The sequence below is a fragment of the Venturia canescens genome, chromosome 4 (assembly GCF_019457755.1).
Source record: "Venturia canescens isolate UGA chromosome 4, ASM1945775v1, whole genome shotgun sequence".
NCBI classification, from domain to species: Eukaryota; Metazoa; Arthropoda; class Insecta; order Hymenoptera; family Ichneumonidae; genus Venturia; species Venturia canescens.
In genome coordinates this window covers 18930287-18957577 of record NC_057424.1, presented here as the reverse complement: position 1 = coordinate 18957577, position 27291 = coordinate 18930287, and the positions used below count along the sequence as shown (strand labels likewise).

General features: G+C 41.8%; 1 protein-coding gene across 14 annotated transcripts in view; it reads right to left on the bottom strand.

The window, feature by feature from the left end:
* Positions 1-27291, bottom strand: part of para (paralytic) — an 80927-nt gene that overhangs the window by 47378 nt on the left and 6258 nt on the right. The window lies entirely within an intron of this gene.

The following is a 27291-nucleotide window of genomic DNA, read 5'->3' as shown; positions in this document are numbered from 1 at the left end:
GTGGACGGACAGCTCGCATAGATCCGCGGTGCTTCACTGCTCGTACACTTCCGAAGACATTTCCGCATTCCGGATATCGGCTATCAATGGGAGGCGATAAGCATAGATGCAACTGTGCCATTCTGCTCGAGAGCTAATACGATATCTTACGAGAGAATGCACTTTCAACTAAACCCATCGATTCTTCTCTCCTTCTCTTGGTACACGAAAATAACTATGAATTACGCTGATACAGCACGAGGTGCGCGACGAGAATCGACACGGAGCGAATTTAATAGCAAAACTTGGCTCACTGCTCATCGTGACATTTCCTCGAGCGATAAATAGTCGCTGCGTTTGAAGAAACGAGACGATTATTCCATTCGTTACGGATTTCGTGTTGTCCGTAGCGAAGGCTACGACGAAGAGCATTTTTTCTCTAATTTTGACTCGCACGATTCGGTGATATTTCATTGAGCCCAATTTTCGATCCCACAATGGAGATTTATCAGCATTGCGGAGTCGAAGGATCGAGCTCGGTCCGTTCAGGGCTGAAAAAACTTGAAATGTATTCTAACCCCCCCGGCGACTCGTTCTCCACATTCCCGAAGCAACGTCTCCCGGCAGGTGGACGATTGTAGCGAAAAATGATTGCAACTTTCTACGAACTTGCGGCCCCTCGCGTTGAATCGAATCGCGTTTCGTCGAGGGAGAAAAATGGACTAATGATTTAACGTGAATGGACACTTGTCCAGTTTGTAGCTGAGTAATTAAATATCATCTCGACTTCTACACTGGAAGCTCCAAACCGATGATCTCGATTTGTAACGAAGTTGGCCTAAGATTTCGACCCTGTAAAATTTCAGTTGGGACGAGAAAAAACGATGGGTGAAAAAACATCGAAAGATTGATTGTCAGGCGTTCGAGTTGCGATCCCCAAAATCCCGAATCCAACGATCCGGATCGGACTCGACTGAAAAAAAAGAAACTGTAACTACCGCGAAAGTGCTTTTTTGAAAGCCTGCAAACTGACGGGGATAAAATGCAAATGTCAAAAGGACATCGACGAAGGTTCAGCTCGTTTAACGTGTAACGATTTTCACGCGAGTTACAACGGCAAGCGGCATTAACTTAATAAGAGAAATATCACACAGTCATATTTGGGCGGGAATGGAGAGAGGCCTCCGGAGCACGAATATTGACCATTTTTATTCAAGCTTCGCACGCCGATATCGTGACACATTTATTTTTCCACGTTTCTAAACATTCCGTTTTCTCTAAATTTTTCAAATCATCATCCCTTGTCTCCAAAATCCACGAAATCCATCCACAAAAAGCAATGAAACAAAACAGTCTTCATCTGTCCTATTAAGGGTGTACGTGCGCGTCGTATTAGTCGGTTGACAGTCTCTCCATATTTTTTTAAAGGGACTACCCCGGTCATTCATATACAGCACAATATTAGTAGAAAAACGTTATCTTCATTTTTTAATAATAAATATTTAAGTTGAGTTCGTTGCAGAAAATATTCCAATCCGAGTCTTTCACATAATCCGATAGTACGTGGCCTGCGCAAAATTTCGAGATTCTGTAACCATTTGTCGTCTTCGACTCAATGCTTCTTATTCAGATGGCCGTTGACCCCCCTTTTTTAAGGTATTACTGGATGGATAGCCCAGCAGATAAATTGTACCTGATCGGAATTTCCGTACTTCGTGATGCCATAAAAATCTGAAAAAATTCAGCAACATTTGGAAAGTTATGAACTACAAATATAAACAATAATATTGCCCAAAAGTTATTAATAAATTGTTCAAATAAATAATTTTTTAACAATTTTACAGTAAACCCTTGTTTTTTTTTTTTTTTACGAATCGAATGTACGCATTTTTCTGAATGCTCATGATTTTTTTCAGAATTTTCGTGAATTTTTGAAATTCCACTTTTTAAATTTTTTAATTGGCTCTATTTGTACATTTTTGATCCAGTAACCCTGAGACTTTTCAAAACTGATGGTAAATATGTCTTCTAAAAAATATCCAAAATTCAAATTTTTAAAAATTTTTTCAAAAAATTTGAAAAATCCACGAAAATTCTGAAAAAATTCATGAACATTCGGAAAAATACACACATTTGATTCGTAAAAGAAAAACAATAGGTCACCGCAAAATTATTGAATAATTAATTGTTTAAACAATTTGTTACAAACTTTTGGGCAATATTATTATTGATAATTGTTGTTCATAGCCTTCCAAATGTTGATGAATTCTTTCAGATTTTTATTGCATATCACGAAGTACGGAAATTCCAATCAGATATAATTTTTGGTCGAGCTATCCATCCAGTTATACCTTAACGTACCGTTAGCTTCCGCACGATTCAATTCGTGTAAATAATGGTTTTAATCTTTGACATCTAATTTAGAAATATATTAAATTTTGAGTTGAAGGTAGTTGAAGGGGTCAGTGAGTGACTGTGGCCATGAGCGGCGTGTTAATTTCTGTACTTTTCGACTGCTAAGGTCATACGACTTTTGCACGAGCGTATTATTGGTGGCGCGAATTGGGGCACCCGAAATTTCGACTGATTCCTAACCTCTGAGAAGTCGCGATTATTTAGGAAAAGCTTCTGCTTCTGTCATTTTTCCAACTTCTATCGTTGATATATCTCTTCTAAAAATTCGGTAGCCCTTTATTTTTATCATCGCTATCGATTCCTTAATTTTTTTTCTATCTGTGAGACAGTTTGTATCAGGAATGTAAAATTATTTAGTATATGAATTATTGAATAGAAATGTGGGTGGAACCTCCATAAGCTCCCGTATAAATTTTACGATTTTTCAAGTTTTAATTCTTCATCAAATGTTCGATAATCTGACCTGAAATTTCGCCAATCTATTCGCATGCACTTTTACTTTACTGTAATTTAATCGATAAGAGATCTTGAAATTTTGCAAGCATAGAAAAAAAACCTTGGATTGTAAGAAATTAAAAAAATAGCCCCGTGCATCCCTAAATTCCATTTTTCTCCTCAAACAGCAACGTCAAAAGCGATACTCGTCCTGTGACTCGAAGCACCCCGTTCTTTTCGCTCCGTACACGTTTCGCGCTATCTCGCTTTGTTGATCCTCGGAAAGGGAGTTTGCGTGCCGCATTGCGTGCACCGGAGTTCTCCGCGCGATGTATGTCAGTACGATGCACGAATACTTTTATCTTCTCTCTCCCAACTTGGTTCTTTTTGTCTCCGTTTCTATATAATTGCTTAGAAATTAAGGGGGAAAAAAACAACGCCGGGAGCTGAAATGCGCGCAGGCTTCCGGTCGTAAATTTCTCTTCTCGCTATTTTTGAACGCGCACCTCCAGCCTGACGGAATAATATTTGTGTGAACAACAATACGAGCCTGACACTCCGAATCAATGCCGGGAACGTGAGCTCGATAAATTGCAGTTCTCTATAAAGACTAAGTACCCGTCAATAGAAGCACAGACTCGGTACGTTCCTCGTGCAAAATAATATTTGTCAAACGTTTATTATCTCACGATATATGAGAGTCGATAAAATCAGATCGATAGAGTCTTCCCTGCCGTTCAGCGAATGTCGATTGAAAGGAAGAACTTCGACCGGCCGTTTAGCTGCCGTGGAACGAAAGCCCGCGTACACTTTGCCCGTCCAAATATTTAAGAATGACACGAAAAAGGGGGGAATCTCTCGAGAAATATTTCGGTCAAAGAGGCCGAAGGACACGCGTACGGAGACACGAATACTTTTCATGGCGGAAGAAAATCAATACACGGTTTTTCGTGAGCCGCAGGAAAAGGGGTTTCTTCTTCAATTCTTTTTTATTTTATTTTATTTTTTTTCATTTTTATTTCGTTCTGGACGCGCATTACGTTTGATCAATAACTATTTTTATCCCCTTACAGTATTGAGGAATTGGCTCCCATTAAATGCGAAAGTATTCAACGGCCGCAAATTTGGGTTTTACAACTACCCGAGCTTTCCACGCGCTCCACTCGTTAGCGAATTAATACAAAGCAACTGGAGCTAATAGAGAACTATTCCTGTCGTCGAGTGATCAATACAGTACAAGACAAAAAAATGACATTTGAGCAGACAAATTGAAAACGAAAAATGGTCAGAAGTGTTTGACTTGTAAGGATTTCTAATGTACAATCAACTGCCTGAAAATATAAAAAACGCAAGAAATCTAGAAACTTTTGAAATAACATTTGTTATTCACTCGTTTTTTATTTAACGAAGTATCGGTGCGAAAAATGAATAATTGGAAATTCGGCAGGGAACGAAATTGTAGAATTACTGGAATTATTTGAGGCTTTTTTTACATCATTTCGTTGGACTCCAACGTTGCAAACTTCGGCGTCATAGGAGACACGCTAAAATAACTGGTAGTGAAGCTAAATGGAATTAATTATTAAATAGGAATAGTTCTTAATATGTAACTAACAGCGAGTGCGCTGAATAAATTCAATTCATCCTTTCATTCGTGAGACAAAATCTTGCTTCAATTCATGCCTACAGAATCTTCATAGCGCACCTTCCGGACCATCAACGGTCGTTTTTTTCAACATACTTCAAAATAACAAGGTTGCATGCACAAAAATAAATAAGTTTTGCAATTCGGAGATGACTGGACGGTTCTGCGGACGGCTAGTGCGATCCTTCATTTTCTTAGCGATGTTTTTCCTATTTATTTTGCTCTTTCGCGAAGATGAATCGGACCCAAGAAGTGGGATGAGTTTACCAGTCGTCTGCTTTCTTCGAGCTCACAATCTGGGTCGTTCTCGCGACAGTGCACGGTTCATGATCGGAAGGAAGAGAAAAAGGAAGGTGCGGGGAGGGAGAGAGACGCGAGAAATATGTACAGCAGTCATATTTCTGCCAGTCTACGAATCTCGATGTGTATGCACGCAGACGGAGGAGAATGAAGGGGCTCAGAAACTTGTAATTCGATAAATTCCAGCGGAGCTTTTTCCCAATTAATCTCATCCTCGTTTCAACGAATTAATCCCTTTGTAAGGGGGACCGCGCGCGCGCACACGCGAGACGGTTATTTTTCTCGGAAATCAAAAGAGTTTTGTAAAGAGCGGAGCAACGAGTTCGATCGAGGGAGGCGATTGGAGAAGTTGTAGGCTTTCAATCATCTGCTTCGACGTTGATAAGAACTCTGAAAACAACGCGAGTCGCTTCGTCGAGCGGTGAAACGACTTTTCGAAACGAAACGACTGGTTGGAGCAGAGCAATTTTGAGCGATCGAGCACACCGATGAACTTCGGGGGCTGGCCATTGCTGAATGCAAGCAACAAAATCTCTTGCCCGTTTTCAACAATATTTCGGTTTCGGTGAAACTCGACACGCCCAATCGGCAACTCCAGTTTCAGATTCCCGAGTGGAGAAATCGCGTAGGCTCTCCTGTTGGTTGAGTAGAAGAAAATACTGAGGGAACACTTTGAAAGATGGGGAAAAACAGTGTGCGGGTAGCAACGGATTGAAAAAATCTCATTCGCTAACGCGCTGCAGCGATCATCACATCCGGCGTATTCCGAACGCGCGCGGCCCTTGCGAGGGCCAAATTTCCTTAAGAAATTGGATTAAAACGTGCCAATCGTTCGATACACTCTTACCTTTCCACTCGCAAAGCTCTTTTCGTCGCTTTCTTATTCTTCCCCATTAATCCTAATCCCGATTCTTAAAATAAATCCGGAAGTTTGTACGTTCGTTTTGCGGCGTCGTCGATCGAAGTGAGTCCTCATATCCTCCGAGGCGAAATTGCGAGCGCTTGCGATGTGCGTCTCCGGATGGGAAGACGTTTCAGAAACGATAGAAAAATATCGAAATAGCTATTTTCGCGTGTATCCGCTGCCAGCGGGATCGTTGAAGCTGGGACCTCGTCAAGATTTGTTGAAAATTGGCAAAAAGAGGAGGTCGAACCAGAAAATTATGTGCGAGAGCTTATCACTCTGGGGTATGGAAACCGATCGTAAGTCAACGACACGAATGAGCGTAATAACGAGACAAGAGTTCGTTTTAAGAGAACGCATGAGCGAGTGCGGTACTTGCGAGCGAAGCCGATAATTAAGGATTTAAATATTGAAAAAAAGCTCACGGAGCTTGCTTCTCGCAAGCTCCTCATTGCCGTTAACTGGAATAAATCTTTATTCTACATGAATTATATAATAAATTAAAGTTATTTCGGTACGAGACTGCTCGACAAAATTTTCGTGGATCATCTTTTTATTCTTAAAATGTTTTAACGTCAAAGTTCGAAGGAAGAGACTCGAAAATTGCGTAAAATATGACGAAAAAACGTTTCTCAGTCAAGAATGGATTTGGAAAGAGGGAACACAATTCTGAAAGATTGATCTCAGTTCCGGCCTACAGCGACGCCTGGAATGTCGCGAAAAAGACATTTCTTCCGCGGCTCGAAGAGATAAGAATCGCGATGTGTGAGGTGATAATATCGCTATCGAGCCGTCGAAGGAGATTTTTCGCATAATTTTATCTCGAAAATTTAGATAGAGACTAATGAGCAAGGTCAAACTGAACTCGCACTTTTGGTTCAGGAATCATTGAAGTCGTTCGCGAAGCGGTGGAATTGAGAGGAGCCGAGCAGGCTACCGTTCGAGAGTGGTCGTCGCTGCTCGGATCTCGGAGAGGACGCGATGAGCGAGCAGCGGAAGGCGCGCAAGAAGTGCGGACGCCGAGGATAGACGATGCGGAATCGATCGTCTTAGCGCAATCGTACAGCGTCGAGGGATCAAGGAGAAATTGAGGGAGGAAAGGGAGGGAGAATCGGGTCGGTTAACCGGAGTGGGATCCCCGGAAGTGGGGCTTTCGAAAGCTACGGACACGGCACGATAATCGTATCCCGTTGAAGAACGCGAGCATGAAAATTGAGCCGGACTCGTCGATAGTGCTTTCCTCGAGTATCCGTCGAGCTTCGCCGAGCATTTCTCCGCGCGCTCAGGTACGAATTTTAGGGCGTCTCAACGACACTTTTCGCAGAGGAATGAGCGATCGGAAAGTAAAACGAGCAAGAGGGAGGTGAAAATTTCGAAACGACTAAAAGCACAAGTCGATGAAAAATAAAGGTGCTTTTTACGAACCAGGAGGAGTACCGATGCGTCATGAAATTCTTACCAGCAGTCTCGATATTCCCAGCAGGACTCCGGAAGGGACTCCGGATCGAGAAGTATCGTTATATCCAAAGTCTTCGGAAAGAGCGCGGGGGAATAAAGTGGAAGAAAAGTGGAATAAAAATGGAGCGGAGGAATATGAGAGAGAGAGAGAGAGAGAGCGCGGAAAAAAATGGAGAAAGTAATGAAAAAGCGTCGGAGATTTGAGGAAGAGGCGAGTGGCGGGTGGTACAGGAAGCGCGAAAGGTCGAAAGAGAAAAGCGTTGCTCTGTAACCCGGAGGAAAGGCAGCCGGAGAGGGCGCGCAGCCATCTTGAAGGGAATAAATTGGGGGTGGGGGCCGGTGAAGGGGTTAGGAAGCGGAGAGAGGGTGCCGGAGGGGTAGGTAGAAAATGGAACGAGTGCGTCAGCAGCGCCATCGGCGAGTACGAGGGACCCCCCAATTCTGCGGGTTGGCGCGGCGATGGGGTTGGCAGAGGCTCCGCAAGCGCCTACCGCGCGCGCCGCCTCTGCTCAGTTTATCTCGTAAAATGGGGTAGGAAGCGCTGCCGGCTATTGCGGAGAGCGAAAGAGGGCACGGGCGGGCAGGGGGCGCGAGCGAAGCTCGCGTTACCTTCGCCAAAGCTCCGGATTGAATCGTACTTGCGAGGGGTGTGGAGGTGCGGCGGTAGCAACGGCGACGGCGACGCTCGCAGCGACGAGCGTGTCGTAGACGCTTGCGTGACGTCACGAATCAGGCCGCGGACGTTGCGGAAAAATGTTGTCATGGCAACGACACCATGAGAAGGCTAAATAGGCGAGCACCTTGCCGCTGCCTTTCTCCCCGCGTACCAGCATCGAGGCATATAATAAGCAACGAGAGATTCGGTGCTGCGGAAAAGCGAAAACGTTGATGCTGCTTGCGTTCCAGGAGATTACGGAGGATAAAAAGTTACGCGCTTCTCGGACAAGCATCCGGCAATGGTAAAAGCACGCTGCTACGATAAACGAGAATGCTTCTATCGAACGAACCCGCCCCGTCAGTCAAAAGATCACCGAGCAAATACACGAGAGATTCGAGTGCCGAGAGAAAGTCGGCTTTGACTCGACCCACCCTCGCGCCCTTGCTTCCTCCCGGTGTGCTTGAAACTCTTGAAATCTCGGTGAAGATCACCGAAGATTCCTCCTCAGAGATTTGAGCCTGCTCGAGTCCACATTCTTTCGCAAGCCAACACCAGTCAGAGTCGTGCCACTTTTCTTCTCGTATACTCCTCCAAATATCAATGTATACGAGGAGCATCTGCGTGGGTCGCAGTCTTCGTAATGGCTCCGTGTACAAGCAACTTCTCGCTCTTTCTTTACCCTCGACCGTGTACTAAGATTCACAGGAATTGGGACGGCCGCTTTCCCATTGCAATTCGAGGCCACCGAATCTTCGTTTTTCCACGAGCGGAAACGTCCTAACAGTCCCTATGGAAATTCTCTCCGTTTCGCATTGCGGTAAAAACAACATTTGCACCTCCGACTCGGATTCGCTCTCGGATCGGCGCTATCACAAAAATATATGAAAAGATTTCAGGATACTCGTTAAACAAATTAATGGATTTTTGTCAGACATGAGTTTACCGAGTTCGTTTTGTATGGAGAGAAACGTATTATTTTTCAAGAATTTTCAGAGTATTCAGGCATGCACCGATTACACACGGCAGAACGTTTTTGGAATTTTCCAATTTTTCGTCACTTTTATTCCAAACAGCTTTATGTGGATGGCAAAAAGTGATGCGCGTGAGAACTATATTTCGTTTTGTTTTCGATAACTCCGAACTCGGAATAACCGCAGAAAGCTCAAAATTCCGGAATTGCTAGCTCTATATACTTGCGAAAATTTGTAATACCGAATTTTTTTAACGGATTTATTAGTGAACCAAAATTTAAAATACATCCAGGAATAAGACGATAAAAATCATAAAATCTGGTAATAAAACGTCGACATGAAAGCATAGAGGATAACAACTATCGACTCCCTAAATTCCAAAAAGTTCGAAATTCCGAAAAACTGTCTGGCTAGAAAGTTGGATTCCTGGAGAGCCGAACTCCGTACAATACGAAACGTATCGAAAATAGGGATATCGAATAGCCGTTTAAGAGATAAATATTCATGCATTTTATATTCGCACATAAGTGGTGATATGATCAGAACTTAGAAAATACGAAACACCTCGAAAGACCAAACACAAATATACACCGAATATACGCGTGACATTTTATCATACAGTTTTTTTCAGGGTTGACATTGCTGAAGTTTGCAACGTTGGAGTCTAACGAAATGAAGGAAAAAAACATTTTTAATTAAACAATTTTTTATTTCACGAAGTATCAGTGCGCAGGTTGAGAAACTACGAATTGAAAATTCGACAGGAAACGAAATTGGAGAATTACTGGAATTTTTGGGGAATTTTTTTAGATCATTTCGTTGGACTTCAACAGGGTGTCTAATTTTGACCAGAACAGAAATTTCATGACTTTTAAGGCTTTTTAAGTCGAGGAACAGGAATTTTTCATGACTTTTCTTATGGTTCTGATACTTTTTATTCATCTTTTAATTATAAAAAAATTCAATAAAAATAACAAAGAAATGATATTTTATTTTGAAATAAAGAATCTTTTTTTCTTACAAACTATTCATTCAATATTCGTTTTTATATCGATGATGAGTATTGACGAACCGGACATTGTCGCCACTCCGCGAATTTTGAAATCATGTTGAAGAAAACCAAAAAATCGACAATGACAATGAGCGTTGCAGAGATCTTAAAAAATCAGGCTGTTTGGTCATTTTTCATGACATTTAATGATTTTTTCAGGTCCGAGTGTAATTTCATGACATTTAAGAATTTTCATGACTTTTCAGGTCGTTAGACACTCTGTTCAGCGTTGCAAACTTCAGCCTCATCAGGGTTGCCCGAGCATACTTAACAATGTAAACATTTGAAGTGACTGAAAACATTTTTTACGATATGCTTATAGAGAAAAAGACTCTTGAGTTTTTTGAATAAAAGTTATGGGTATTGGTCTTTTTACTATGGTAGATAAAACAATTCTTATTACTGCTTTTCGAATTAATGCTGCAATCCAGTACGTATAAACTGTCCCCGAGATGTACTTTCTTCTCGAATATTCGGTCTCGTTCTCTCCGTGTACGCGTGACCTAAAAATATATCCAGTGAAAATCTCATTTGTATCGAAAAAACTATTTTTTCCGTGTGTTAGCCGTCGCATCGCCGGGCTGAGGGTTTATCGAAAATGAAATTGCTAGAAAAACGATCACTGGGACAAAAGCGTTTGCATTCGAAACTGGGCTTGCGCGAGAAAATCTTTCATCGTGCGACCACAGTTTGGATCGACGTTCGAAAATCACTGAGCATGACAGTAATACGGTTGTCATTATTCCGTGTGCTGAGAGAGCAGCAACCGTGCGGAAAAACGAGGGAGCGCGAAAGACGTAGCAGCAGAATAAATGAAGGAGAAACCGGCAGGGAGTTATCGATTGGACGTCATTGTCAGCACGCGGCCTTGTCGCAACGTCAAATATTCGCTGTTATTTCAACGCGTTGTCAATAAATAATAAATATTCCAGAGCGACATGATTATGCGTTATCTCTTAAAAAAAATACTTGGCGATAATACGTGCGACTCGAAGCGATGATTCGAAGCCAGAATCCGACAGTTCCGTTCTTTTGCTTTTCGTCCTCTTCTATATAGTTATACATTCAATATTCGAACGATCCGGTTGGAGAGCGACGCGAAAGGAGGATTCCAGGCGGTACCATATGAAATAACCTCACTGAAGGATCGATAAGATTATAACAAAATAATGAGGCGTCGCTCGATCTAACGAAACTTCGGTATCTCGTTTCGAAAAACCCTCAATTCATTGGCAGTGTTCACGTTACGTGACGTTGCTACGTCGAATGCGGATAAGAAAAAATATAAAAATTTACGTTTATGACAGATTTCGTAAAAGATAAACGAGAAACGTCAATATTTATTCATAAAAATGCAATGTAAATTTTGTAACTCGACTTTAAGAATCGTCTTTTTTCATCTGCTTTTCAAATGTCTAAAACGCCGTCCGCCATATTGGATTCCAACGTGACGTCACTCCGATAGTAAACAATCTAGATTTTCATCTTGCGCTCTGTGTTATTTTGAAATTTTACAAGTTATTGTCACGTTTGTGGACTTTTATCATTAATTTTATTAAAATCGCATCATGGGAGACTTTTGTGGCGTTTTTACACTTGTATTATTGCATTCAGGCCCAAGACACCGATGACGAACATTACAACTCATCATTTTCACAAATCTTGTTACTTGGTATTTCGCAGTCGTATTGTTTACCAACGGAGTGACGTCACAAACCGAAGCAGCACGGCGGCTAGCGTTTCCGCGCGAAAATTCAAAATCATAAATAAAAAATAGTTTTCAAGGCACTTTTCGGTCTTGTAAAATGAAAATAAAATTTCTACCGATTCATTACGATCTCAGGATTAATCTAAAAGAGTTTTCAAAAAAGGTGTAACAAATGATGCTGTCAATGAAAGAATTTTTATTCGTTTCCCCAAAGCTATGCAGCCTCGGAAGGGTCCAATAACCGGTTGGGTGACAGCTCAGTTATGCATCGGTTCTACCGCTCGTCTCTCCAACGTTTTTTCTCATGATTTCAGTGCCAACAATGGCTGAAATACTCGAAAGAGTTAGGCGCGTAATTGACACGCTGCGGAAGGTCTGCGGCGTACGACGCGCGGCTCTACACTCGTGCGATTATTAAAATTCAAAAGTTTTTCGATACTCTCAACAGAGCTGAGTGAGTTCTCAAAAATTTGAGCCTCGCAACTCTCCCCGGTAAATCGAGGAGCCGTTTAACATATCTTTCGCCTCAAGCAAACGACTCAGCCAACTGGGTTGGGAGCGAGAGGTTAAAGTTTGCCGAATTTGTCCAAGGCGAACACACGCGTACAGCGGAAAGGAAGAATCCCGTAAACTCGTCCCCGTCCCGCAGCGGAAGTTCCGTTCTATCCTGGGTGGAAAAATTCGAAAAAATTTGGAGAACGCTCCGTTGTTCTCGTCAATACTGCGAGCAGCACGTAGGAGCAGCCTCTAGGCGCTGGCAAATGGGCGAATGTGTGTAAAGAGAATGTCGGAAAGCCGTCGAGAGTGAAGGAATATTATGAGACTGTTGAGGCATTCGAACGGACGGAAATAAGATAGCCGTTTGTTGGAATCGTGTGCCGTTTCCCCGATGCCAAAGTGACGCATTAAAACATAGTTCTAATACCGCAGTGTCCGTCGTACTTGCCTGGCGGCTCGTGTCAGCACATGAAGCCGTTTACCGAGCTCCGAGCAACCTGACACGGCTCGTCATCTACACCGGCGTAGCTGTGTGCAAACGCGATGTTTACGTACCTTATTCGGATGAAAAATAAGACACTAAAAGCGTCGAGCGCTTTTCCGGGATTTTTCGAGCGGACCGTAACAAATGTTGATGCGATTTCGTGGCAATGATAGTTCCAGCAGACTTTCTGTACATTTTCGATAAATTCTATGAACAAATTCAACGAGAGCGTTCGCACTCGACCCGAAATTTCGAACCGATCGACCGAAGGAATCGAATCGTCCTCGACTTCGTTCGAGCGCGTAAAAAAAGTTTTTGGAAATCGTTGAACACTCTTTTTTGTATAAGTTTGCTTTTTTCGAGAAAGAAGATCCTTTGAATTTTGGACACTGGCATGAGCTCATCGATTGAGAAATGATCTTAAAAAAACTCTCCAGTAATTCCAGTAATTCTCCAACATCGTTACCCCGCCGAATTAGCAATTGGTTGTTTTTCAACCTGCTCAGATACTTCGTGAAATAAATAATTGGTGAATTACAAATGTTGTTTTCAAAAAAATACATTAAAAATGATTCATTTGATCCCGGATCGAGTAGGGCTGACCCGGGGAAAGATGCGCGGGATAAAGAAGATTTTTCAGAGGAAATGCCAATAGTAATTTTGAGACGGCCGAGTGTACTGCGCCGATGGAGATGAGCGTGAACACGTAAAATGTACCCAAAAGTTAAGGCAGCTCATGAACGAGAGCAGATTTTGTCGATCGAAAGAATTCGGACACAAAAATAGTTTGCTCCATTTTTTTTATCACGAAATTCAAATGTCATCGAATTCCACCGGCGAATTACTGAAAATCATCAAGAGAATATCTGATTTGCCGAGTGATTTATTTTGCAGGTTTCGGGGAGAGATTTCAGGGATTCCAGGGAAGATTTTTTCAAGCCAATACTGCAGTGGACAGACGCGAATCGTTGGATCTAGCTTAATTGCTTGTGACGTCCACTTTGCCCCGCACGTTTGCCTCAATATTTTTCATTTGCAGGCGACACGTTCGAGCTCCCGTGCAGGAGAGCTGCGAAGCGTGATTTGATAATGAAACTCGCGATCGATCGAGAGCTGGGATCACGCACGGGAGTTGGCGCGTACGAGAGAAGCCCGGAGAAAAAGTTGGTCGGATCGATCCCTCGTGTTCGGGAACCTTTCACCACGCTTCTCCGTTTCAGTTCCCGGTGAATATGAAACAAACTATTTTCGAAGATTGAGGATAGGAGGGAATAAAAAAAGCATCGGCGCGCACTCGCGTATTGATTATGACGCGGAGCTTCGCGTTCGTTTCGTCTTTTTCTGGCGCCACTCATAAACCTCGATATATCGTTTTTCCCTAGCTGCATTAAGCAGCAACTATAAGAGCCCTGCGAATGTGTATCGCTCGTATCTACCGAGCGTACGGAGGAAATAAGCTCAGCCCTGAGTCGCGAGGGGCCTTTGCTTTCGGTGAATCGAAATAGAAATCGTGTACGACAATCGAACGCATTGAGGACAGCGATAAAAAAAGTGCATCGGCATCGTTCTAGGCGCGCGAGGCAGAGAAATGTGCATTTGAGCTTTCGACTTGGTCCAACGCGTGTGTTAACCTCGCCCCGAGTTTCCGAAATTTCAAACTCTTCGGCAGGATTTGACTGATTTGAATGAAGCTTTGGCTAAAATCTGCTGAGAGAGCTTTTTTCAACGACGTTGAAAGTCTACGAGCTGCAAATAAGGCAGGTAACAGAATTCGAGAATTACTGAAATTGTTGGAGACTTTTTTCAGATCATTTCGTTGAACTTGGGCGTTATTATTGGGCCAAAAAATATTTGACGATTCCAAATTTTGAGGAGATTCTCGATTCGGTGAAAACATCGACGAAGAATGCTTGGATTCACTAAAAATTGAAGAAAATTCATTGAACGCAGTCCGTAAAAATGTATAAACGAATTGGCACGTGAAAAAATAAGCGTCGAGAGGCATCGTTGGAGGATTTTTCGAGTCTCGAAGGAATTTCAGTCTCCGTGAATGACGAAGCGATTAAGCTCAACCCCGATATAATAGAGGTTAAAAAAATAATGGGAAAAAGCTGGCCCGAGAAAGACGTGGAAGGTCTGCAGTGAGGAAAGCAGCATCAACGAAAATGGAGCACGCGAGAAAAAAGAAGGAGAGGGAAGAATTTAAAATTCGTGATTGTGGGGTCGGTGGAGATTGCCGGGGGCAGCTGCTGGGTAACGCGATGGAGCAGTAAAAGCAAGCACCGCGAACACTGTAGCTCTTGCCTGGGGGCTGCGCAACGAAGCCGTGCGCTACTGCTGTAGTCACTGTCCACATATATGTGGGCTCCTACATACACGGGATACGCCGAACAACGAGACGATCCCGACCGAGCGAACTTTATGCGTCGGAGTTCCTGCAAACCTCCACCATTTTTCCTTCTACGGTCCCCGAAAAAATGATTAAAAAAAGGCTTTCGTTGGTAATGTGAGAAAAACTGATGATGCGCCGAGAGGCGACGCTGAAGTTTGCAGCGTTGGAATCCAGCGGAGTGATTTAAAAAACTCTCCAATAATTCCAGTAAACCTGCTTTGTTCCTTGCTGAATTTGCAATTCGTACACGTAGAGACTTTTATAGCAAATTACTATGTTTTTATAGTAACGTCAACCACATCGATATTGTGATAACAATCGCTACAGAGTGTGTCGAATAATGCAAAAGTTTGGGGAACCATTACCACGGTTCATAGTAAATAACGCGCTGTACTTTATCAAAAATGAACACCGAGCGAATTTTGATAAAAAACATAGTAAATAATGAAATGATTTGATGAAAATTTAGGAGATAACACAGCAGTCGTTTCTCTGTGCTATACGAAAAATTGCATAGTTTCGTATTTACCCTTTTACCGCACTGAATTTAGCTCAATAACATAGCGAAATTCATGCGCCCGCCATAATTGTACGAGGCGTTGCGAGTATAAACATGAAAATTAACCAGTCGCACATAGCAAAATTTCAAGCAATTTGTCCAGTCCGATTCGCCAATTTTTAATGACGCTGAAGTTTCCAACGTTGGAGTCCAACGAAATGATCGAAAAAAACTCTCCAATAATTCCAGTAATTCTCCTATTTTGTTCCCTGCCAAATTTGCGATTCGTAGTTTTTCAAGCTGCACCAACGATTCGTGAAATAAATAATTAGTGAATTAAAAACGTTTTTTTCGTTCATTTCGTTGGACTCCAACGTTGGAAACTTCAGCGTCGTAATTTTTAACATTTCGCCAAAGACACGAGTGACGTTCGGATATCGATACATCGTTCGATGTAAGAATATGTCGCAAACCTAAATTTTGCCTTTCGTGCATAGTAAAATTTGAGAGAACTGCTTTCGGCATCAAAATTACTATGCACTTTGGTGTAATGTAATAGAATGGCGATATATCACAGCGCTGCTATAAAACAGCAAATTTTTCTAGCAAATTCATCCGAAATATTCGTATAAAAGTCTCTCCGTGTAGTTTTTCAACCTACTCCAATGATTCGTGAAATAAAAAAATATTTTTTTCCTTCATTTGGACTGCAGCGTTGCAAGCTTCGGCCTCGTGCCCAGAGCCTCGCTCGTTCCCGAAATAAATATTGTTGCCGCTGTCCGTAATGCCAAATCCACATTTCGACCGAGAATTTCGCGTTCTTATTTTCCAGTTGAGCTCAAGGATCAAGAAAAATATATTTCGACGGTTGCTGCACCTTTGGACCAACAAAATGTACTGAAACGACTCGCTTTTTGAGTTTCTACCATTTTTTCTTCTGTTCTCGACCATTAAGTGTGTCTTTTGTCGATCGGGCGCACGCGAAACAATTGTGCGACGGAAATATGCTCCTCGAGCAAGAAATTGAGGAGCCTCGTGCGGCTAAAAAGCCTGATCCAAGCCTCGAAATAGCACAAATGATCGATCAGATTGAGCGAACTTCGTAAACGCTGAGGCGGTTCACCGGCGACGTTGAGAAATTCGAGTAGAGCGGTGAGCTCTGTTTAAGGATTTTCTTTCGGAACGCTTGGCGAGGCGCGAGCTAAAATTTTCATTTATTTATTTATAAGTAGGCTAAACGGCAAGTATAATAATATATGAAACGAGTGAAGGGAGTGTGCTAAGTTCGAGGAATGAAAGTGTAGCGTAACCACCGGTGTCATAAGCTAAAAGTTCATGCAGTTGTATCGATATCGACCTAAGAAAATGCGAATACCAAGAGGCAAAGTTATGTATAGAACGAGTTACGTTCTATTTGAAAAAAAATAAACGAGAACGCGGAAAGTAGGATGAAAAAAACGTTCGTGAGATTCGAGTGTCTTCTTTCACCGTTCCTCGTCGTAAAATAGTCGCATTTCGACTTGCCGAATGGCAATGTTTCAGACGAGAATAAACAAATGAAAAAGTCATTTGAAATCGACTCGATTATTGCACGGAGGAAACGAATTCGTTTTCTATTGTGAGAATTTTCAACGCATTTCCGCACCGAGTACATGCATGAATTTTTTGTATTTGCAATTTTCGTCCCTTGAATTTCTAAACAGCTTTATGCGGATAGCAAAAAGTGATGCACGTGAAAACTGTATTTCATTTTGTTTTCCACTGTTATATTCGTCATGTCAGACTTACTGACAGGTGGAAATGTAACGACGCTGAAGTTTGCAACGTTCGAGTCCAACGAAATGAACGAAAAAAACATTTGTAATTCACCATTTTTTTATTTCACGAAGCATCGTTGTGGGTTGAAAAACCACAAATTACAAATTCGGCAGGGAACGAAATTGGAGAATTACTCAAATTATTGGACTGTTTTTTAACATCATTTCGTTGGACTCCAACGTTACAAACTTCAGCGTCATGGAAATGTATTGTAAATCGCAAATTTTTACTGCATAGTAAATTTTATGATAAATACACAAATATACACCGAATACGTGTGACGTTTCATCGTGTACGTTAATTTTTTTCCAGGGTTGCCCGAGCGAGCTTTACAAAATAAATAGGGGAGACCGGGCAAAACGGGATACCCGAAAAATGAGAGAAATTTTTTTCTTTTTTTTTTTTTTAATTCTTATCCTAGTTCGAAAAGAACATGAAACATATTTTTCCCCAAATATCTGTTTTTTTTTATTTTCATTTTTTTTCCAAAAAATTAGTTTTCTTCAAATTCTCTTTTTTTTTACATCACTTTTAAAATGAAAACGTTTTTGCACAGATATACAAAAAGTATTTGTAAATCTGCGATTACTGCCTCGCAGATTACTGCCTACGATAGTAATCGCAGATATATGCTTGCGGACCATCGTGTGTGGTTACACCTGCACACGAATCATGTGCCCACTCTGCACAATTTCGGCACTGAATCCATGATTCAGTGGACAAAGAATACAAATTTTTCCAAAATAAACATTGGCAATCTTCGTTATTATTCATATATCATTAATTTTTAATTGAATTACAGAGCAGGGTGCGCTCGACGTACGTTAGAGCGGTAAGTCGGAAGCACTCGGTTACGGGTGTAAAATACACCCAAGGTGCATTGAATTAAAATCATAGTAAAAAGAAATTCATGAGTTTTTGAGGGGTAGCCCGTTTTTCCTCGGATTGTTTTTTTTTTTTGAAAATTGAAAAGAATTCCAGTAAATTTCTTAGTTTTTGGAAGTAAAAAATAAACAGAGTTTCCCAAACTTCTGAAAAGTTCGATATTTCCTTAGGTATCCCGTTTTGCCCCGGTCTCCCCCGTTTGAAGTGACTGCAAACATTTATTACTATGCTTATAGAGAAAAACACTCTTGAGACCTCTGAATAAAAGGTATGGGTATTGGATTTTTTAGTATGGTGGGTAGAACAGTTCTTATTACTGCTCTTCGAATTAACGCTGCAATCCACTACGTATGCTGTTCCCAGATACTGTATTTTTAGTACTTTTCTCTAGAATTTTCGGCCTCGTTTTCTCCGTGCGCGTGAAATCGTGCCATTTCGTTTTGCTGAATGGGAATATATCAGAAGAGAAAAAAAAGAAAAGGAAATTTGAAATCAACTGTATTATATGACACCGAGTTTGGAAGACTTCGTGAAATAAAAAATTGGTGAATTACAATTGCTGTTTTTCCTTCATTTCGTTGGACTCCAACGTTGCAAGCTTCAGCGTCGTCTCGATTATTGCTCTCCCGATAAGGTTTTTAGTCCCCAAAAACGAATTGATCCGTTGCCCATAAATTCGGACTCTACCGAGGTGTAAAAATACAAGTAATTTGGTTGCGTTCCAACGACGAAAATGTATCTTCGGGCGATCGAAGCTCGATGCAAACGAGTCAAGTTTCGCTGGCCGAGAGTGTGTCGGTGTGTCAGGAGAATTGACTCGATTTGTTCGGACGATTAGAGTCCGGTGGGCGCGACAGGCCGCGGCACGCGGCTCGCGGCAACGGTGTATCGAGTGCCGTTGCACAGAGAGCCTCGATACGAGCCTCGGGCTCCGAGTTATACTCATACGTACGATGGATTTAACTAGGGAAGGGCCAGAGCGTGTCCTCGGGCAAGTAGTGCACGAGAGTAGGCCAAACTGCAGCCAGAAACGCGCCCCGCACGGACTGCGACACACATGCCGACTGTTTTTTCCCCTTCGCACGAGGTGCGAGGAGCCAGAAAACGAGACGTTTGCTCGTTTTTTCACGTCACGTTTTTTCGCTTTGCGTCGCAACTTGTATTGCGCGCCACGCGCCTCCCGCGTTCGATGTCTCGACTGGGATCTGCTTCTATTTCGCACCCTGCGACTTAAGGAGGGTGGATCACCAAATCAAAATAATCAGAATTTGATCAAATTCTGTGATAACATTCTTTGGCATCGAGTGTACAAATACTATTTTTTTTTTCAAATTTTTTTACCACATATTTTTTTTGCTTGTCGAATTGAACTTTAGCGTTCGATTACTCGAGAGCCATGTGGTAGAAAAATCTAAAAAAAATTACATCGTCTTATGTATTTTGAAAGAATGCATTTACCATATTTTATGAAATTCTTAATATTTCTAACGTGCTTTAGCACGGCAACGTTGCATCGTCGCGATCCGCCCTCCTTAATTTATCAATTTGTAAGCGGTAACGAACGATGGTGGAAATCTTGGACTGAGAATTACGACTCTAAATGCGAGTACAAGCGCATTTATCACGTCAGTTAATTGTTTGTGTTTCCGCGTCGTTACACGACGCTGAAGTTTGCAACGTTGGAGTTGAACGAAATGATGTAAAAAAAATCTCGAATAATTCCAGTAAATCTCCAATTTAGTTTCCTGCTGAATTCGCAATTCGTAGTTTTTCAACCTACACCGATGCTTCGTGAAATCATCAACCGGACGAAAAATGCAATCGAAATGAAACGTGCTTCCAGGCATCCCTTTTCTAGCTTCGCCTCGCTCAACTAGCGGCCTGAATAAAAATGATTTTACCAAAGTGAATGTGCAGTTGTGGCGCCCGGTGCGAGCGCGCCGCTTCGTAGGGCCGGGAAAACAAAATTACGAACTTTGGAGATGGAATTACATAAAAACGATTTTTCACAATCCGAAGCGCGGATTCATCAGTTTTCCAATCATGTCCCAGAAACTTTTGGTATTCGTCGACGCATCGAAACACGAATAACGCTTCGACCCAGTTACCGCTGCGTATATCCGCACGAGGTTTCGAGTCCCCTCAATCCCTGCCCGCATCCCCGACGCATGGGATCCCATAAATTACGATTTTCGTTTAGTGTCCTCGCGTGGGCGTGCTGCATACTCAGGCAGAGATTACCGCGCCCGCTTCACCCGGATTCAAAGCCTGCGGGACAGCGGAAGTAACAACTTTCCTCGATCGAACGACCCGTGCGCTTATCGCTCGGCGGCGCACGTCAATGGGACGCACAAAAATGATGAGGCTGAAGTTCGCAACGTCGGAGTCCAACGAAATGACCTAAAAAAATTCTCCAATTTCGTTTCCTGTCGAATTTCCAATTCTTCATTTTTCAACCTGCACTGGTACTTTGTGAAATAAAAAATAGGTCAATTAAAAATGTTTTTTCCCTCATTTCGCTCGACTCCAACGTTGCAAGCTTCAGCATTGTCAAAAATGCACCAACTATATCGTTACGAATTCGAGTTTCCGGATCGTCGTTCGATCGAGGCGTGGATTCGTTTATCGGATATTTTGAGCAATCGCAAGCCTCGTAATTTCTAATCGGCGACAAAGCTTGACAAATGAAAAATAATAAAATGAGAGAGAAAAAATAGGTAAAATCGAAGAGTGAATAAGAGTTGTTTTTATTCTTTCATTCTCTGGCTCTCCCTCGCTCGCCAGTGAAGCAGCGTTTTCTACTCGCTACGTCAAGGGGGAAGAGCAATTAATTAGCCGGAGCTGGTAAAACGCAAGAGACGTATTCATCCTCGTTCCATACGCGCTTCGCGTGCGAGCGAGTCTATTTAGTTTTTTATTTTATTTCTTGCGCCCCCCGCACGCTGCGCACAACGGGGAAAACTCGTGGGCCGTGACACTTGCCCTTTTGCCGTATACCGAGCCTCGTTCTCCTTTCTTCTCTCGTTCTATACATTTATTAATCCTCGAGGCGCAAATAGCAGGCTGACGAGCGCGAGATCGGCTTTCCACGCCTATCTACGTCTCTCATTTTTATTTTCACGGCTCGGAAAGACACTCGCGGATCGAGAGCGTCGTGCGGGACAAAAGAGCGCGCCTCGAAGCGAAGCTTTAGCGCTAAATCCTAAAGGATGAGCCCCTTGCTTTGCCGACGAGGCTGGATCCAGCTTCGCGTGGAAAAGAGATGCTTTGCTACTCTCGAGGCTTCGACGATCGTGCCTTCGGAGCGATATCTCGAAGGAAAATAATTCGAGTGAACGAGGAGAATCACAAATGGGGGGCGGGATTCTTCGCTGGCTTTCGATGATTCGTCGCCAACGAAGTCGTTCGGGATTCAATGACGCTGAAGTTTGCAACGTTCGAGTCCAACGAGGTGAATAAAAAATAGACAGACGAACTATTACAAATGTTCGTTTCCTTCGTATCGTTGGAATCCAACGTTGCAAACTTCAGGGTCGTCGAAAAATTCGAAAACGCGACAAAACTGTTTGTCGACGAGTTCGTTGATGGACCGCGAGTCGAACAAAACATGTTTTTCGCACATCCTCGAAAGGGTCCGCGAATTCGCTCTACCGGATTGAGGCTAAGGCCCAAAAGACTCTCGACGGAGATTTATCAGAGAAATTTCGTTACTGTTTGTCGCACGCCTCGCACACGAACGCAGAGGCAATTGTTAATGGTTTCGAGAAGAGTTTCGAATGATCGAACGACGCGATGGACGGAGTGCCGAAAATAAAATTGTTATTTCGCGTGACTCAGTCGGAACGAAACCGCGCTGTCCGTTCCAGCGCTGTCGATAAATTGTTCTTTTAAAACGAAGTTGAAGTTTGCAACGTTGGAGTTGAACGAAATGAACGAAAAAAAGATTTATATAATAATTTTTTTATTTCACGAATTATCGATGTGGCTTAAAAAATAACAAATTGGAAATTCGGCAGGGAAAAAAATTGGAGATTTACTGGAATTATTTGAGAGTTTTTTTAGATCATTTCTTTGGACTCGAACGTTGGAAACTTCAGCTCAATTTGCAACAAAAACTTTTCGATCACGACTCACTTTTCGTCTCAACGAAAGTAACTCGTATCGACGTTTGTGCCCAAAGTGCTTCGCTCCGACGCGTTTCGTTGATATTCAACGAAACTTTTGTTGAACCGACGATGGACGAGTAACAAAATTAAATTTTCTTGATTCTACGATGCTTTCGCATATTAGCGAGCTAATTGAGTCAACAGAATTTTCATCGAATCAATAAATTACATGTTTGCATTGACCACGAGGAGTCAATCAACTGGAAATTTCGTTGCTTCAACCAATTTCCTCGCTCCGTGTAGAAAGTGTGAGACTTGAAATGTGCACACGGGCCGATGGACTCTGGACTCTTGATTCATCACACGCGAATGAAAATCGTGCATTTTGAAGAATAACGTACTCAAACTTGCTTGCTCGAAGAGTCCCGAAGTGTCGTGGTAAAAAATCCGTTTCGTTCCAACTCCGCGATAAAAGGCGAGAAAGGGAAATAAGTAGAAAGAGACGATTCGATCGGACCGCGCCGAGGGAATTCGAGAGGCGAAAGTATCGAGGCTCAGTATCGAGGCGATTAGCGCCGATTCTTCGTTAAGTAAAGTCTTTTTGCATCGATGAAGCTGTGTTTGGTAATTACTTTGGGCCGAATTGGGCGACGCCGGAGGCCGCCTCGCGGGAGCATCATCGCGCCCTCAATTGCGAATGAAAAGGGACGCATATGAATTGAGAATGAACGAGTCCGAGGGATGCGGCTGCGGAAAAGGTTGCTCGGAGATTGGGAGTGGCGAGCTCCTCGATCCTCTCGACGAGGGAGACGAGATACGAGAGTAAGGACAAAGTTCACTAATGAAGCTCGGCATGGCCTCGCGCGGTACGCTCAACGATGCCGAGTCACATGGCTCGTGGATTGTTAGGTCGGAGCTCCATTGGATTCCGGTGCATACACCCGCGAGAGGCTTTCGCGATTGCGATTCCTCGCCTGGCACCGCACCGACGGCGTACCACCGGCCAACAATTTTTACTCGTCGTCTCTCTAAATCGAACGATTTTTATGACGCTGAAGTTTCCAACGTCGGAGTCCAACGAAATGATCTAAAAAAACTCTCAAATAATTCCAGTAAATCTCCAATTTTCTTCCATGCCGAATTTCCAATTCGTCATTTTTTAAGCCACGTCGATAATTCGTGAAATAAAAAAATAATTAATTATAAATCTTTTTTTCGTTCATTTCGTTCAACTCCAACGTTGCAAACTTCAACTTCGTCGATTTTGCACCAACCACAGCGAGTAACGTTCACTATCTTAAATTAGTCATCGTTAGATATTAACGACAAATTACTCTATTAAGGAGTCTATTAAGGAATATTTGAAAAATCGATTTTTTTCATTGCATTTTTCTAAAGTATACATATTTAAAAGTATCATAGTGAAATTGTAAATCTAATAGTAAATTTTTAATCTGAGCAATCCAAGTGTACTTTTGAGCGACGTTTACTCGGCTGTTTCAGCCCGGTGCGGTACCTGCGTTTCTTTAAACGCGTTTTTCTCAAAATTACGTTTTTCGCTCGTTCGTAAAATCTCCGAAACTATTTGGCCGATCCTTACCAAAATTTTCAAACGTGTTTTTTACGACCGCAGCTATAGCGCGTATCGTACGAATTTTGAAATTTTGAGTGGACCATTTTTTTTCAAAAACGATGAGAAAAACGTGCTTTTTCGTAGTTTTTTTAAAAAATCAAAAATCACATGACATGCGCGCTGTAGCTATTTTCCTATTGGACCTAAAGCCACTTTTTTTTCTCCGATCATCCATTCCAGAGATTTTATCAACAGCGCACAGCCATCTTTTTTTTGACCTGTCTTCTCCGCCATTTAACTGTACGAAAACTGAGTGAAATCAATTTTTTTAAAAATGTTGTGTATTTTAAGAATATATTTTTAGGCTCAACACTTTTTATATACATATTTATAATTTGTGACGACGAAAAAAATTCGTAAAAATAGTCTTTTTTTTTGCCCGTCTGATTAGGCAAAACCCCTTAACGGTTCAAAACTTTCATCGTTTTTCCACGATTCATCCAAATTTATTGTGAGTCGACAAGACAACGAGCATCGATATAACTTTACAACGAATAAACTTTCCACACACCTCGTTTACAGAAAATATTTAATATTCCTCGTTCTATTTACGTGTTGTGTAAAATCTGAGAAATGTTTATTATTAAATTCAATAGTCAGACTTGTCTCCCCTCGTTAGCTTTCATAGTAGAAGAATCTCTGAAAAAAAACGAGGTAGAGGATCTTCACCGAACTCAAATTTCAACAGAATTTCAACGAGATTGCAACAAATCTATAAAACGTTTATTCGCCTCTGAGAATCTTGTTTTTTCTTCAACATTTTCGTCTCGATGCGAGGCTAAAAATTGATTCTTGTCAAAATTTCGTTATCTTCGATCTGCGAATGCTTTATTCGTACAATCACCGAAGCGACGAAGCTCGTGCACAAGCCCGAGAATAAAAATTCGAAACAATTGAGAAAAATGCTCGCTCAACGCGCCTGCATTTTTCCCCCGCAGTTATATTTTTCATCCTCGAATAGTTCAAATAGTAGAATATACGTTCAACCCCGTCCAGAGGCCACACGAACACACGAGTGTACGCGTGTACGAAGTTGCTGACGGTTTTAACATGATTAGCGAGCAAATAATGCTCGTCCTGGGAAATAACATATTTGCGATAAGCCTGCGTGGGTATCGTGAAACGTGTCCGAGAGAGAGAGAGTAATTCCATCGGTCGGGGTCGAATAAAATAATGGGGCAAAAGGGGACTCTGAGAGGAGTAATAATTTGTAATAATTCGAATGCGGAACGTTCGAGGCCGGGGGCCGGGATCGGTTCGTTTGTTTTTTCCTCCGAATCGCATGAATAATTTGAAGAAACGAGAGAGGAAGAGCTCGCGCGAGCGCTGCAACGAGGCGACGACGCTGAAGTTTCCAACGTTGGAGTCCAACGAAATGAACGAAAAAAACGTTTTTAATTCACCAATTATTTATTTCACGAATCGTTGGTGCAGCTTGAAAAACTACGAATCGCAAATTTGGCAGGGAACAAAATAGGAGAATTACTGGAATTATCGGAGAGTTTTTTTCGATCATTTCGTTGGACTCCAACGTTGGAAACTTCAGCGTCATACGAGGCGTGATCCTATTGGCGATCATCCGGGTCTCGATTCTTCTGAAAAATCTAATAAAGCAAGAGCACAGCGATGAACGAGCAGCTCGGCTCGATACGGCTGAACTTGGAAGCACGTTTTCTCCAACGGTTTGGCAACTCCGCGATCGATCGCTACATCAATATTAACTCGAGTCTCGTTAGCAACGTGCTCTCGAAATAAGTACCGCCAGGCAGGATCGAATTCAGTGAAAATATACGAACGCTCGCGGGGTCAACATTCGAGTCTCCCGAAAAATTTCTCGCTCCGCAAGGTTTTACTTTTCGAAACTAATCGCACGACGCGACCCACCACTCGCGGCCTCCTCTTCCAGGGATCATCCAAGTCGACGGTTTCGACCCGCCGACGATACAATCTTGCCATGCTAAACCATGTTAAATACACTAAAAATTCCAAAATTATAAGAATTTCATTAAATTTGGTCAATGTTTTCTTTAAAAGGATATTTCAAAAAATATACATTTTTTTAGATTTTTCTACCACACAGCTCTCGAGTAATTGAACACTAAAGTTCACATGTATAATAGCATAAAGTTTACATATATGCGGTTATACATCTCGCGCATAAGAACTTGAATTTAAGGGGCAGTATTACGATATCTGTGGCCCCAAGTTTTGACTATGTAGTCTTTATATTTGGCCCAAAATAAGACTTTTTTCAAGAGTGACATTTTTTTCTCTATTTTTCTCTTTTTTTTACTCTTGAAAAAAGTCTTATTTCGGGCCAAATATGAAGACTACGTGGCTAAAACTTGGGGCCACAGATATCGTAATATCCCCAATGTTGCCATGCTAAACCATGTTAAATACATTAAAAATTTCAAAATGATAAGAATTTAATAAAATTTGGTGAACGTATTCTTTAGGGCCAAATTTGACAATACAAATTTTTTAAGATTTTTCTTCTGCTCAGTTATCGAGTAATTGATCACTAAAGTTCACGAGTACAAGCATAGCGTTTCCATATACATTTCGGGCATAAGAAATCTGCTTTAATGCGTAATTACTCGATAACTAGGCAGAAGAAAATTTTGAAAAAAATGGTGTTTTCGCACTTGATGTTGAAGAACATTATCACCAAATTTGATCAATTTCTTAATATTTAGACTTCTGTACTGAAACTCCTTAAGGTAACTCCGATACTGCATGCTAGTCAAATGAGTGCTAAATCTTCAAAACGCCTTTAGACCAAGTTTAACGTACCGATTAAATGTATTGTTAGTGGATTTGTATCACAGCATATCTTATATAGATGTAAAAATATTAAAAACGCTAGTTTTGCAAAACAATCAACTGATAAATGCAAATTTCCACGCCGACGCACTTTCACTGGTATTTTTCAAAGAATTATCTGCGCTTTTTCATCGACTTTATTGCAACAAGTCTCATTTTGTTCGTCAACCGGTCCTCTGTGAATCCACCGCGTAGTTGTTTTTTTAACCTGATCGTTCCACCGTTGCAGATAATTGTTCATCAAGTGAAAAAACTTTATCATTCATAATTTCTCGCGGGAATGAGTTCAAAGGAAAATGTACGTGGTGAATTCGTAGAGGATCAGTTGAGGAACAAAATGAGACTTGGTGCAATAAAATCGGTTAAAAAATACAGATGATTCTTTGAAAAACAGCTGTGGAAATGTGTCATCATGGTAATTTGCATCTATCACTTGATAGTTTTGCAAAACTATCATTTTAAATATTTTTTAACGTTAATAAGATATGCTCGAATACACGTCTACTAACAATAAGTTTAATCGGTACGTTGAACTTGGTCTAAAAGCGTTTTGAAAATTTAGCACTCATTTGACTAGCATGCAGTACAGGAGTTACCTTAACGCTCAATTGTTCGATAACCATGTG